The sequence below is a fragment of the Mandrillus leucophaeus genome, unplaced genomic scaffold, assembly GCF_000951045.1.
Source record: "Mandrillus leucophaeus isolate KB7577 unplaced genomic scaffold, Mleu.le_1.0 Scaffold938, whole genome shotgun sequence".
Classification (NCBI taxonomy): Eukaryota; Metazoa; Chordata; class Mammalia; order Primates; family Cercopithecidae; genus Mandrillus; species Mandrillus leucophaeus.
In genome coordinates, this window is record NW_012110230.1 from 540,878 (window position 1) to 555,594 (window position 14,717).

At 34.0% G+C, this 14,717-nt stretch overlaps 1 protein-coding gene across 1 annotated transcript in view; it reads left to right on the top strand.

Moving 5' to 3' along the window:
- The first annotated feature begins 271 nt into the window (after positions 1–271).
- NEK7 (NIMA-related kinase 7) overlaps positions 272–14,717 on the top strand; it is a 96,186-nt gene continuing 81,740 nt past the window's right edge. The window contains exon 1 of the mRNA XM_011970250.1: positions 272–868. The gene's annotated coding sequence lies outside the window, so the exon portion shown is untranslated. The remainder of the gene's footprint in view (positions 869–14,717) is intronic.

Consider the following 14,717-nt stretch of genomic DNA (forward strand, 5'->3'; position numbering starts at 1 on the left):
ATTAAAGATTCTGTTTTATGTGCTACAAGCCTTTGTATTTAGAACTCTTAACATATCAATGTATAGTAAAGAAGAAGATAAAATTGAACCAGCAGGTATCAGCAAGAACCAAAATAAAAAACATTAATCCTGATTATCTCAAACTTTATTTTATTACTTTTTAGTGATGCTGCAGTGTAAAACAACTTTAAAATGATATTTTAGTGACACTTGCCTGCATTCTAATGTAGAATCTTCCTTTCTCAGTATATTGCCTTATTGGGAAATGATCAGATGTTTTGGAGAATATGTCTGAAATACAGCAACAACTCCAGAAAGATTTAAAGAAAAAGACAAGTGCTGTGAACTTTTTCTCATTTCAGTGCCTTGAAAAATTTTTTTATATAAATTATCCTATATCAATAAGCTTATATTTAACAGTTTTAGTATTTCTATGGTTATATGTTATACATTTTTCAGTATTCCATTCATATTGATTAGTTAATAACCATAGGCATTTTATAGAAATAGGAGTAGGAATTCATAAACAACTGTCCTCATAGTGGGCTTAATTTTCTGATGAAAATATGGCATTTATATGCTTTCAGCATACAATTTAAGATTTCATTTTAAGTCCATTCTACTTCAGTGAATAGTCAGGGGAAGGTAATGTCTACTTTTCCAAAGAATTGAAAGGTTCATTACATTTCTCAATTTGTCACAATTTTTATTAGAAATCCTATTACTTTTTTCTTCTTTCTCATTTGATGAATTGATGAAAATACAAATTCAGTAGGCAAATATGATATGCAATATTTTTGATAATCTTATTAGAGTAGGAAGCAATAAAATAATGAGTGACAGGAACATCACTGAGACCGCAAAGAAGGTATGTGATAATTCAGGCCAGTCTGAGATACTTTCATTCTCTCTGTTTTGTTTCTTATACCAAATAAAGACCTGCTGTTTTACATTTATCCTTAACTTATTAAATCTAATGCTGCCCAACAATTTGATTCCTAGGTATTTACCAGAGTGTAGAGTGCATTAAAAACTTATGTGTGGACCTGTATGCAAATGTTTATAATAGCTTTATTCATAATTATCCTGAACTTGAAACAATGCAGACCCCCCTCAGTTGGAGAATGAATATTGAGATACGTCCATTCAATGGAGTAGTACTCAGCCATAAAAATGAACAAACTATAACGTTGATGAATCTGAAATGCACCATGCTAATTTCAAGAAGTCACATTCAAAAGGCTTCATTTATATGACATCCTAGAAAAAATAAAACTGTAGGGACAGAATACAGATTAGTAGTTGTCAAGGATTGGAGGAGGGTTTGACATTGAAAGGACACAGGAGACTTCTATGGGCTGATGGAACTGTTCTATATTTTGATTCTAGTGGTTGATTTCATTACTGAGTTTGTCAAACTTGTAGAAATTGTACATTAAAATGGCAATTTAATTGTATATAAGTTATACCTTAATTTAAAAAGTTCTAAAAATAAACGTTAAAAAAGGTACATAGACTGAAAAATAAAAATGAAATAATGTTAATATACTTTTTCTTTTCCCAGACATCCTAATAGAACCCTTAGAACACTTTAACTTCATTTATCTCTCTATTTATGTATTGGTTTCATGTATTTCAATTTTAGATACATTTCTAACATGGCAATCACTTTTATCTATGTTTTCATATAGATGTTTAATTAAATTTGCCTTGTTGCCATGCTCTTCATTTAACATTTCTCCCTATATCTTTAGCCTTCTATCTGAGGTCATTTTGATTCTGCCTATTCTCTTTGCTATTTTGTGTTCATGTAGTCTTACTTGCTTGAGTGCCTGGCTCTTTCTCATGATGTATTGGATATTGTATGTGCAAAATTGTTTGTACAAATAATCTGGAGCCTAAGATGTTATCTTCCTTCAGATAATTTTTACTTTTTGTCTGGGCTGCTGGGGGCAGGAGCTATCAGAAATCACTTTAATTTTAGGGTTTGAATAAATGTATGAAGTATAATGTATTTTGTTTGTTTATTTTGGGACAGGGTCTTGCCCTGTCACCCAATCTGAAATGCAATGGTACGATTGGTACTGCAACCTTGACCTCCCAAACTCATGCAATACTCCCACCTCAGCCTCCTGAGGAGCTAGGACCACAGGCACCTGCCACCACGCCCAGTTAATTATTTTTATTTTTAGTAGAGACCATGTCTCCCTATGTTGCCCAGGCTAGTAATGCATTTATTAATTAAATGCATTAATAATATAATAATAATAGCTTGATTGCGCTATTGCACAATGTGTGCATATTTCAGAATATGTATGATAAATATATACAGCTTTTTTCAATTAAGATAATTTTAGTATTTGAGATAATTTAATGCTGTGAGAAGGCTTGTTTATGATGTTTAAGGCTTTCAAAGTCCTTAGCCAAATCATAGGGATATTCACGGTGGCCCTTGTTGAACTCTAGACTACAATTTCTGTTTCTCTGTTTCCAAGAGACTGTAAGAAATGCCATACAGCCTCTTAGCATCTCAACTGCATTTCCACAATCTGCATAACAGTCAGTGGAAAAAACATGCTTAGATGTTGGGTTCGCTTTTCTTGGCTTCCTTCAGCCCTTCAATACTCTGGACCACTAATTTGTCTCTATTTCTTTAGCTCTGTGATGCATTAAAGCATATATATATACACGCACACACAAGTATATATGCACACACATGTATACACATAATATACACATATGACACATATGTATGTATATATATGTATACTTTTTTTTTTTTTGGTAAAACTGTCCTTGGAGAACTTGTCTGAACTATCTTGTCGCTATGAACGCAAAGATTGCCTATACTCTTCCATACCCATACACACATACAAATGTGCTTTTCTTAAAAACAGTGTTAAGATAATTTTGTACAATTCATTATGCAAAGTGCTGTGTTTGATTTAATATATTCCAAATTCTTATTAGAATAATTCAGCAAATATTTATTTACTATATGTTTATCCCTGTTCCAAGCACTGTAGGGATAAAGTGATACATAAAAGAATTTCCTAACCTTATTTGGCTTATATTTTGGCAAGGTAGATAGCTTCAACAAATAACTATGCAATTAACTAAATGTAATTTTGATAATGATAAGAACAATATCTTTTGAGTACATAGAATATGGAAATTTGTTTTTGAGTCTTAGTTTTTCATTTCATATTATATTTCATACATTTTAAAATATCACTAAAACATTTAATTTTAATTTTTCTTTCTTTTACTTTCTCTCTCTCTCTCTCTTTTTTTTTTAATAACAAAGATGGAGTCTCGCTATGTTGCCCAGGCTGGTCATGAATTCCTAGGCTCAAGCGATCCTCCTGCTTTGTCCTTCCAAAGTGCCTGGGATTACAGGTATGAGCTACCATGCCGGGTCTAATATTTATTTATATATTTATTTATTTATTTATTTGGAGATGGAGTCTGTGTCACCCAGGCTGGAGTGCAGTGGCATGTTCTCGACTTACTGCAACCTCTGCCTCCTGGGTTCAAGCAATTCTCGTGCCTCACCCTCCCTAGTAGCTGGGACTACAGGCGCCTGCCACCATTCCTGGCTATTTTTTGTACTTTAGTAGAGACAGGGTTTCATCGTGTTGCCCAGGCTGGTCTTGAACTCCTGAGCTCAGGCAATCTGCCTGCCTGGGCCTCCCAAGGTGCTAGGATTACAGCTCTGAACACCATGTCTGTCCTATTTTTATTTTTTTAGAGATAGGGTCCTACTCTGTCACTTAGGCTGGAGTTCAGTGGTGTTGTCATAGCTTACCGTAACTTTAAACCCCTGGGTTCAAGTGATCCTCCTGCCTCACCTCCTGCAGTTATACCACTGCAGAAACAACTGGGGCTTCTCCCACAGGAGCTCGGCGTGGGTGCATCTGTGGACAGCCTTCCTGGAACACTTCAGGGTTACTCTATCCTCAGGAGGAGCACTCTACACATTCAGGCTTGTGTGAGAGGTAGAGTCACAACCCCTCTCTACATGGAACATCAGCATTCCTGCAGATGAAATGAGGTGCCTGTCTGATCTCAATAGCCAGAACACTGGTTTAGGAGTGTTACTGGGAGGTGGATCGCTTTCCTGCTGGCCTGGAAGGAGTGCTGTGGTGCCTTCCTTCTTTCCCCCGAAAGACATCAGTGGATTTCACTGAGCACTTCCCCAGCCACCTCTGTCAAGAGTGCGACCTCTGCCTACCATTGAGATATTGCCCACCGTTGGGATATTGCATTTATCACCTGCTTTAGCTACAGCCAGTTTTACCCATGGGCATGTCCTACTAGCCTGAAGCCTGAACTGTTCAACCCAGTGAATAAAATATTGGAGAAAACTTTTTAAAAATGCACACCATTGGGGACTGAAATAAGCTTCATGAGACCTCCGCTATTCAGGCCCCACAGGAGCCAGTGAATCTGCTCATACACCCAGCACATTGCTACTATAACCATCATCTGAGAAAGACAGCATCTTGCACAAAGGTTCTCTGTAACCAAGGAATTCATACAGTCTTTGCTACTGAAAGCCCCCAGAGCTGAAGCTAGATGACAGTGAATTCACATCGTCATGGGGGAAATAAAACCCAATGAATAAAAAATAAAATACAAAAATAATTAGTAGAAATAGTTTACCCAGTTGAGAAGGAACCTGAAAAATAATTCTGGGAATATGAAAAAATAGGGTTCTATAACACCCCTAGAAAATCACAGTAACTTTCCAGCAGTGGATCCAAATCAAGATGAGATCTTCAAAATACCAGGCAAAGAATTCAAAAGGTTGATTATTAAGTTACTCAAGGAACTATGAGAGAGAGATGCAAACCAACGTAAGTTTTTAAAACTATTCTGGATATGGATGAAAATTTTCTGAAGAGATGGATATTTTAATGAAAAATCAATCAGAACTTCTTGAAAAGAAAGACACATTTAGGGAACTACAAAATGCAATGGAAAGTTTTAACAATAGACTAGACCAAGTAGAAGAAAGAATTTCAGAGCTTGAAGTCAAGGCTTTCAAATTAACGTAGTCATACAAAAATAAAGGACAAAGAATTAAGAGAAATGAACAAAAGGTCTCCAAGAAATATGGGATTATATAAAATGGCCAAACCTAAGAATTATAGGTATTTCTGAAGGAGAAGAAAAAACAAAGTTTGGAAAACCTATTTGAGGGAATAATTGAGGAAAACTTCTCTGGCCTTACTAGAGACTTAGAAATGTCAATACAAGAAACGCAGAGAACTCCTGGTAGACTTATTACACGAGGAATATCATCAAAGCATATAGTCGTTAGGCTACCTAAAGTCAATTTGAAAGATAGAATTCTAACAATGGTAAGACAAAAACATCAGGCAACCTACAATGGAAGCCATATAAGATGAACAGCAGAGTTCTCAGCAGAAACCTTATAGGCCAGAAGGGATTGGGGTCCTATCTTTAGTCTCCATAAAAAGAATAATTGACAACCAAGAATTTTGTATTGAGCAAAACTAGTTTTTATTAATGAAGGACAAACAGTCTTTCTCAGACACACAAACGCTGAAGGAATTTGTCAATACTAGACCAGCCATGCAAGAAATTCTAAACGGAATTCTAAATCTTGAAACAAAAGGTTGATATACATGAGAATGGAAACCCCTGAAAGCATAAAATTCACAAGGCTTATAAAACAATAACAAAATGAAGAGAACAAAGTCACTAGGTAACAACATGATGACTGGAACAGTACCTCACATCTCAATATTAATATTAAATGTAAATGGTTTAAATGCTCCACATAAAACAAGCTTGTCCAATCCACATCCCATGCACTCCATGTGGTCTGGGATTGCTTTGAATGCAGCCCAACACAAATTCTTAAACTTTCTTAAAACATTATAAATATTTTTGCATTTTTATTTTATTTATTTTTATTTTGCTCGTCAGCTATCGTTAGTTTATGGGTGACCCAAGACAATTCTTCTTCCGTTGTGGCCTAAGTAAGCCAAAAGATTGGCTTACTTAGCCAATCTTGGACACCTCTTACCTAAAAGATACAGACTGGCAGAATGGATACAAATCAAAAGCCAAATAAGTATTGTTTTCAGGAGACACACCTAACACATAAGGATTCTTGTGGACTTAAGGTAAAGGAGTGGAAAAAGATATTTCATGCAAATGGAAACTAAAAGCAAGCAGGAATAGCTATTCTTATATCAGATAAAATACTATTTAAAGCAATAACAGTAAAAAAAGAAAAGCATCATTATAGGATGATGAAAGGGATCAATTCAACAAGAAGATATAACAATCCTAAACATATATGTACCCAACTCTGGAGTTCCCAGATTCATAAAGCAATACCACTAGATTAAAGAAAAGAGGTAGCAACACAACAATAGTGGGGACTTTAACACTCCACTGACAGTACTAGACAGATCATTGAAGCAGAAATTCAACAAAGAAACACTGGACTTAAACAGCACTCTAGAAAAAATGAAGCTGCACTGTAAACGAGTGAACCTAATAGATATTCACAGAACATTCTACCCAAGAACTGCAGAATATACATTTTTCTCATCAGCACAAGGTATAACACATTCTCCAAGATAGATCGTATGATAGACCACAAAATTTGAGTCTCAATAAATTTATAAAAGTAGAAATCACATCAAGTATATTCTCAGACCACAGACCACAGCAAAATAAAACTAGAAATCAATTCCAGAAGGAACCGTCAAATCTGTACAAATACATGGAAATTAAACAGTCTGCTTCTGAATGATTTTTGGGTTAACCATGAGATCAAGATGGAAATTTAAATACGTTTCAAAATGGATGATAACAGTGGCACAAGTTATCAAAATCTCCAGGATACAGCAAAGACAGTGTTAAGAGGAAAGTTTATAGTGCTAAATGTCTACATCAAAAAGTCTGAAAGATCACAAATTGACAACCCAATATCACACCTTCTTCTTAGAGAAACAGGAACAAACCAAACCCAAGCTAGCAGAAGAAAAGAAGTAACAAAGATCAGGGCAGAACTAAATGAAATTGGAACAAAAAAACAAACAAAAGTACAAAAGATAATGAAACAAAAAGCTGGTTACTTGAAAAGATAAAATCGATAGGCCACTAGCTAGATTGACCAGGAAAAGAAGAGCGAAGATCCAAATAAGCTCAATTAAAAGTGAAACTGGAGACATTACAATCAATATCACAGAAATACAAAAGATCATTTGATATTACTATGAACTCCTTATGTGCACAAACTAGAAAACCTAGAGGAAATTGATTAAATTCCTAGAAAAAGACAGCCCTCCTAGATTGAATCAGGAAGAAATAGAAATTCTGAACAGACCAATCTCAAGCAATGAGATTGAATCAGTCATTAAATAACCAAAAAACAACTGCCAAGAAAAATAAGCCCAGGGCCTCATAGATTCACAGACAAATTCTACCAGACATTCAAAGAAGAATTAGTACCCAGTGTACTGAAACTGTTTTCTAAAGATTGAGGAGGGAATCCTTCTTAACTCATTTTATGAAGCCAATGTCACCCTGATATCAAAGCCAGGAAAGGACATAACTGAAAAAGTAAACTACGACCAGTATTTGTAAAACACAGATGCAAAACTCCTCAACAAAGTGTTAGCAAACCAAACTCAACAGCACATCAAAAATAAATAAATAAATAAATAAATAAATAAATAAATAAAAATTCACCATGATCAAGTGGGTTGCAGGGATGCTTCAACGCAGTAAGTGTTTATGAACAGAATTGAAAACAAAACCATATAATCATCTCAGTAGATGCAGAAAAAGCATTTGATAAAAGCCAGCATCTCCTTATGATAAAAACCCTCAACAAACTAGGCATAAAGAAACATACCTCAAAATAATAAAAGCCATATATGATAAACCCACAGCCAGCATCATACTGAATGGGACAGAGTTGAAAGCATTCCCCCTAAGAACTGGAACAAGATAAGAATGCCTACTTTCACCACTTCTATTCAATATAGTACTTGAAGACTTAGCCAGAGCTATCAGGCAAGAGACGGAAATAAAGCACATCCAGATTGGAAAAGAGGAAGTCAAACTGTCTCTGTGTGCTTATTATATGATCTTATACCGGAAAACCCCAAAGACTTCTCCAAAACACTCCTAGATCTGATAAATGAATTAAGTATCAAGTTACAAAATCATTGTACAGGAATCAGTAACACTGCTATACACCAACAATGAACAGGCTAATAATTAAATGAAGGAGTCAATCCCTTTTACAATACCTACCTACAAAAAAAAAAAAAAAAAAGCTCCAAGCCTAGGAATATACTTAACCAAGTAGGTGAAAGATCTCTACAAGGAGAACTACAAAACACTGCTGAAATAAACAAAACAAATGAAAATACATCCCATGCTCAGGGATTGAAAGAATCAATATTGTGAAAATGACCATACTGCCCAAAGCAGTCCTATGAAATTCCTATGAAAATACCAATATCATTTTCACAGAATTAGGAAAAACAATCCTCTAGTTTATATGGAACCAAAAAGCCCAAATAGCTAAAGCAGTCCTAAGCAAAAAGCATAAGTCTGGAAGCAGTACATTACCTGACTTCAAATCGTACTACAAGGCTATAGTAATCCAAGCTATGGTACTGATATAAAAGTAGATGCAAAGACTAATGGAACAGAATAGCAAACCCCGAAATAAAGACAGACACTTACAACGAACTGATCTTCGACAAAGAATACAAAAACATAAATTGGGAAATGGACATCCTATTTGATTAATGGCGCTGGGAAAACTGGATAGCCACATGTAGAAAAATGAAACTGGATCCCTATCTCTCACCATATTACAAAAGTTAACTCAAAATGGATTAAAGATTTAAATCCGAGACCTGAAACTGTAAAAATTCTAGAAGAAAACCTAAAGAAAACTCTTCTGGACATTGACCTAGGCAACGAATTTATGATGAAGACTCCAAAAACAACTTCAACTGCAACAAAATAAATAAATGGTACCAAATTAAATTAAAAAACTTCTACACAGCAAAAGAAATAATCATCAGAATAGACAACCTGTAGAATGGGAGAAAATATTTGCAAATTATGAACCCAAAAGGACCGATATGGAGAATATACAAAGAACTCAAATCAGCAAGGAAAAAAATGTAATTAAAAGATTAACAAAACAAAACAAAAAAAACATGAATAGACATTTCTCAAAAGAAGATATACAAGTGGCCAACAAATATGAAAAAATGCCCAACATCACTTATTATCAGGGAAATGCAAATTAAAACCATAATGAGATGCCACCTTACCCCAGCCAGAATGGCCATTATTTTAAAAGTCATAGATTCTAGCATGGATATGGTAAAAAAGGAACACTTACACACTGCTGGTGGGAATGTAAATCAGTACCACCTCTATGGAAAGCAGTATGGAAATATCTCCAAGAACTCAAAGTAAATCTATTTGATCTAGCAATTCCACTGATGGATGTCTACCCAAAGGAAAAGAAGTCAGTGTATCAAAAAGATACTTGCATGTATATGTTTATTACAGCACAATTTATAATTGCAAAGAAATGGAATCAACCCAAGTACCCCTCAGCTCATGAATGGATAAAGAAATGTGGTGTGCGTGTGTATATATGTTTTATATATATCTATATATTAAATTTATATATATTTACATAAACATGTTTATAATTAACAGTTTATGTGTATTTTATATAATAATATATTAAAATGTGTGTATATATATGTGTATATGTGTGTGTGTGTGTGTGTAGAATACTACTCAGCTGTAACAAAGAATGAAATAATGTCTTTTGCAGCAACTTGGATGGAACTGGAGGGCATTATTCTAGATGAAGTAACTGAGGAATCAAAAATCAAATACTGCATGTTCTTACTTATAAGTAGGAGCCTAGTTATGGGTACACAAAGGCATACAGTGTGGGATAATGGACATTGGAGACTCAGAATGGGGAAGGGTGGGAGGGATGTGAGGGATGAAAAACTACTTTTTGGGTACAATATACACTACTCCAGTGGCAGGTGCATTAAAATCCTAGACTTCACCATTATATACACATTTTAAAACATTATTGTATAAAATATATAGAATTTTTATTTGTCAATTTAAATAGTTGAAACAATTCAGGGTTTACATTTTTGGCAGTAATATCACAGAGGTGATGTTTTCTGCTCAGTGCATTGTATTTGGAGGCACATATCTGCATGTCCCATTACTGGTGATGTTAACTTTTGATTATTTGGCTAATGTGATGTCTGCCAGGCTCTCTACTATGAAATCACTCTTTTTCCCTTTGTAATTAATAATAATAATTGCATTAAAATGTTGTAATAAAAATAATTGTTTTTTTGGGGAGGGTGGGAAATACTGTGAGACACTGTAAAAACTTGGCTGCAGTAGTCATCCATTGATGATTCTTGCCTGAATTAGTTATTTCTGTGATGACTGGGAAATACTGAATTTTAAATCCCAGTGTTCTTTCTTTATTAGTTGGCATTCTTTTGTAAGAAGTAGGTTCCCCCTTTTCACTATTTATTAATTTATATTGTTATCAGCTCATGGGTTCTTACTTTATTCAATGGATTTGTTACTCTCAAATTGTGCCAAATGTGGCTGACGGGAACCCATTCAAGCTGGCTTTTGTGTCTTTTTGACATGTCCACATTGTTCTTTGAATACTACCTTGTCTTTGGCACAACAAAACGTTTCAGGCTCAGCTTGTACTTTCTCACCCTGGGTCCTGGAACCAATTATTTCTCCAAAGAACCCTAATTCCTTTAAGTGGAGAAGGGCTTTAGACACCAAGGTTGGTAGTAGGTTAGTTTAATGTGTTTAACTATAAATGTTGAGACTGGGATACTAGAAACATTCATCGTTCTTTTCAAAGATCTGATAGTTATCCTAGTAGTTCTTAAAAACTCATTCATCATAACACAGAAATGTAAGAATGAGCTATCAACTCTAAACACTTATTTTTTTGTGTTGTCTGATATAGACATGTCACTTGCTTGATTATGGGAAGTACTGGATGACTCAGTTAAATGGAGGCAGGAAAGTGAGGTCAGGAATATTCCTGCTGAGTGGTGACTTGGGGCCAAGAAAAATATTAGTTCTGGATTTGAGTGTTCAGACTCTGCCAAGTATCAGTCACCATAAAGTTTCCATGATACCCTTTCATTTTTTAGGTATCACATGTACATATAGCTCAATCAATAATTTTCCTTTGGATGGGAGTAGTGTTGCTATTTAAATATGATTGATTTTTTTGTTATTTATGAGCTGTAGTTGTAATCAATGAAGTGTCTTATTAATATTCTCAGAATATTTAAATGGTACATATAACTGGAAGGAATATTGAAGAGTTTATTAATAACCTTGAAGGTTGAAAAGGCACTTTATTTCAAGAAAAGGAAACTATTAAATAAGTTGGGACTAATACGCGTCAACTCTTTAGAATTCTGAAAAAAATCAGAAAACTAAAAACTTCTGAAGCTCTATTTGAAATCTCTTCAAATTGGTAAGCACATAGTTTGATATTTAAGATTTCATACTATGTCAATAATTCATTTTAGGGAAACTTTAATAGCATCATGGAATTATTACTTGGAAGCATAAAGAGGAAGTCTGTTTAAATAATCTTTGGAAACATAAAGAGGAAGTGCATTTAAACAAATAGAATCTATGGATGTTCTTGGTTAAATTGGATTTACTTTACATTTTAAGTTAAAAGTTGAATTTGAAAGATTATGAGATTAACCGCTCTTTAAATCTTTCTTCATTAAGTATATATAGCATGAATAATTTTTCTTTGGTTTAACATTCTTTAATATGATTATTTGTTTTCTGCCTAAAGTCCAATTATAAAGTTTTTTTGACAAAAATTATGATCACAGGTAAAATGCACCAATGATTTTTCTTAAAAACATATTTTTAAGCCTCATTAAAAAAACTTTTGTATTGCATGTTTTAATGCTATATAATTGGCCAAGAATCAAATTAATGTTTTGAAATGTATATTGGTTTATTTTAGGTCAATTTCTGCAAAATAAATTTCAAAGATGAAATTCACTGAAGATGTCTATAGATGTAGATTAAAACTTCTTGTTTTGATTAAGATTTTAGCTAAGGTAAATATGTTAGCTGTAGTTTTTCAATTCAAGTAATATTCTGGAAAAAGTATATACTTAGCATGATTTAATTTGCTGGTAATTATCTTAAAATTTTAGCTTTAGAAAAATTAACTTATTAAATATGGGAACTAGAAAAGGCATTATTTTCATTTAGGGAACTGTTATAATGTTATTGCAGTTTTTACATGAAGATAGTTATCTAGTATAATGTTACCTAGTATAGTGTCATTGAGGACTGTATTATTTGTAATATATACAGTATATTGTACTTTGTTTAATAGTTTTCTTATCAGGGTCATATGAATTATGAAAATTCAATCCACTGGCAAACAGATCTGATGTCTTTAAACTAAATGGTTTTGTCATTTAATTAGCGTTTGTATCTGATATTCAGATTCCTAATTTTGTTCTTTTATTTTCCATAAAATATGTGACCATACGCAATAATAGGGTAAGAAGATTGTTTTACTTTAATGTGCATTGAGTTTCTGGATATATGTGAAAATATTTGTAGTACTTAAAATATTTGGGGTTACCATAATATGCTTAAGAGAACTTTTGTCAATCACACTAAAAAGCTTTAGGTGATAAACAACTAATTGGTTTGAGAATTTCAAGACAATATATTGAACTCCCCTTCCCCAAAGAAATTTTGACTATTATAAAACTGTTCTGTATGGTTTTTCTCCTAATAACTTAGTTAGGTTTTTCTGTGTGAATCTCATTATGTATTTTGTCCTTCCTGACACCTGCCCTATGTTTATTTCCCCTCTATTACCTCCTTTCGATGGTGGTACCACCACGTGCTGTTTCCCCCAAGCTAAAATCGTGGAATCATTTTTAACTTCCATTTTCCATCACCCACCATATCTAATCAGTCACAAGTCCTAAAAGTCAAAACAAGCAATGCTAACATCGATCCTCTATTCTCCATTTCCTTTCATGTTTTATTCATTCAGCGATGTTTATTGAGTGTCCATTATATGCCAGCTGGTTGCTGATGAGTACAGCAGGGAACAAAATGGCAGTCTCATCCTCTGCTACTTATATCATAGCAGAGGAGATACACAATAAAAAAGTAAATAGTAAGACAATTACAAATTGTTATAATTCCTGTGTAGAAACTAAAGCGTGAAGATATGAATCAAGCAAGGGTCAGGGTCGGGGCAGGACACTACTTTGGCAAGGGCAGTTAGGATACAGCTGATTTTGAACTAGCCATTCAGGGATTCTGGGCCTAGAGGATGGTAAATACAAAGGTCTGATGCCAGAAAGGATTTCACAGATTTCAAGAACAGAAAGGAGTTTAGTGCTGATGGAAGGCATTCATTAAGAGAGACTGGGCTGGTAATGTGGGAGAGGCAGGCAGGAGGTTACTTACAGAATTCTACTGTTTTTCAGAAAGGAGTTTGAATTTTATTCTAAGAACAATGAGAGTGTTATAATTTCATTTATGTTTCAAAATATCACTTTGGAGAGAATGGTAGAAAAGGAGAGATCAATTAGTAGGCCATTATGGTAGTCCCAGGTAGAGACATGATGATAACTTGTAGGGTAGTATTAGTGGTAATGGAGGAAGATGAACAAATTTCAGGTATATTTTGGAAGTAGAACAAATGATGCTTACTGATGTGTTGAACGTGGGGAGCAAGTTTCATTTTAAAATGTCCTTGATGAAGGTGGTAAAAGAGTATTATTCTTATCAAATGTCAGCTTTTGAGTATATGTCTTTTAATATGATATGTGAAACTGGAAGTGCGCTTAAAGTTCTACTGCAGCAAATCAAAGTTGTCTCAAGGAAAAGCATTTGTGCAGTTGTTTGAAGAGCAAGGTGAGTAGCTACTGTTTTCATGGAACACCATGTTTACTTGAAAGCAAGACAATATTCAGACAGGCATTTCATAGATATTTTTAGGAAAACAAACTGCCGGTCCTTTAAAGGAAAACGACTGACATTATTTGTTGTTAATGATATTTGAACTTTTAAAGTGAAAATTAGAGTTATGGAAAACCTGTATTCATCAGTATGACCTTGACATCTTCTTGGTATTTAAAGATTTTTTGGATGAGATTAGTGGTGATCTTGACTAATGTGATTTTTTAAATGGTATAATGAAATAGCCAACATTTAGAAGATCTGAATAACTCAGTGGACTAAAAATTTTCAGATGACCAATGTAAAAAATCTTGTATAATAAAGATCTATGCAAAGGGCAAGATAGACTATTGGATTTTAAGAGTATGAAGGTTCATAGAAATAATTTGAGTGTGCACACTGCAGTTTGGGAACCTACCACCTGACAAATTTGGTATAGTATGAAAGAAGAATATCTACAGTGATATAAAATGGTTATTAAAATACTTCTGTTTTTTTCACCTATACATTTGTGGAAGGACAGATTTTTTAATATATATCCATGCACCACATAATGATGCTTTATGGACTGCATATAAAACTTACGGTTTCTTAAGATTATAATGAAGATGAAAAATTCCTATTGCCTAGTGATATCATAGGTG